This window comes from Haemaphysalis longicornis, unplaced genomic scaffold, assembly GCF_048455015.1.
Source record: "Haemaphysalis longicornis isolate Haplotype H1 unplaced genomic scaffold, Haemaphysalis longicornis Haplotype H1 scaffold_8, whole genome shotgun sequence".
NCBI lineage: Eukaryota > Metazoa > Arthropoda > Arachnida > Ixodida > Ixodidae > Haemaphysalis > Haemaphysalis longicornis.
Genome location: NW_027526445.1, coordinates 122,505,307 through 122,506,323, shown reverse-complemented (window position 1 = coordinate 122,506,323; position 1,017 = coordinate 122,505,307).

Sequence of the window (1,017 nt, the reverse complement as noted above, 5' to 3'; positions counted from 1 at the left end):
CACGAGCACTAGGAGGGGAAACCACAAGAAATCTGTGCCCTAACTCTGAAACGTGTGTGCACACCATGAAGCGATATTCCATTTTGAAGTAGATACCAGCCAGCTGATCGATTGATAGATTTATTGTGGGGTTTAACGTGCCCACGCAACGCAGGCGATGAGGCGCACCGTAGTGGAGGGCTCCGGATTAATTCTGACCACCTGGTAACATGCGCCGAAATCTTGCATACACGGGCGTTTCTGCTTTTTGCCTCCACTAGAAAAGCAGCCGCTGCGGCCGGGAATCGAACCCGCGTCCTCACGCTCCACAGCACAACGCCTTAGCCACTGAGCCACCGCGGCGGGTCACAAGCCAGCTGCACTTCGGCTGCAATGCAGTATGATAAACCCGTTGGTATGTTGCGCCCCACTCCTAAACCAACCTAATAGATAACAAACCACCTTTCTGTATAAAAAGAATGCGTAGGATTGAGCTGAGCGAGCAGTGTACAGTAAAAATAACATTGCAGTACTTGCAAAAAGTTATGCCTTGCTGGGACTCAAACCCAGGCCCCACCCTTTTTGCAGTTGCTCAAGACAATAAGAGGAGTGTTCGAAGTTAACCAGTAAATGGTGCTGGATGTGTACAGAAAGATGCAGGCCTGTGCCCACAAGAGAACAAAATCTCGCTACTCCAAAACCTACCACAGGGTAGCACATACCTTTAGCGATGTATCAGACGCTTTGTAAACACGAATGCACGCTGCTTCCACAAGGTATTCTTCGATTGCTGCAGCTAGTTTAAACGGTTCAGAAATGCATTCTTTTTGGTAGTCATCACCTAAAATCAGTGTTTCCGAGAAGCGGCCGGTACCAATCACAGGTCACTTTTTCATGCACAGGAACTCTCGACTGCAACGTTTACTGCACCCTATCGCCCTGCTTGCGCACCTTGACCAGTTCTTGTCATGTCAGCTAATAGAGCAACAGTCAGCTTGCTGCTGAAATCTAGAGCTAAACGAGGATTGCACCAACACA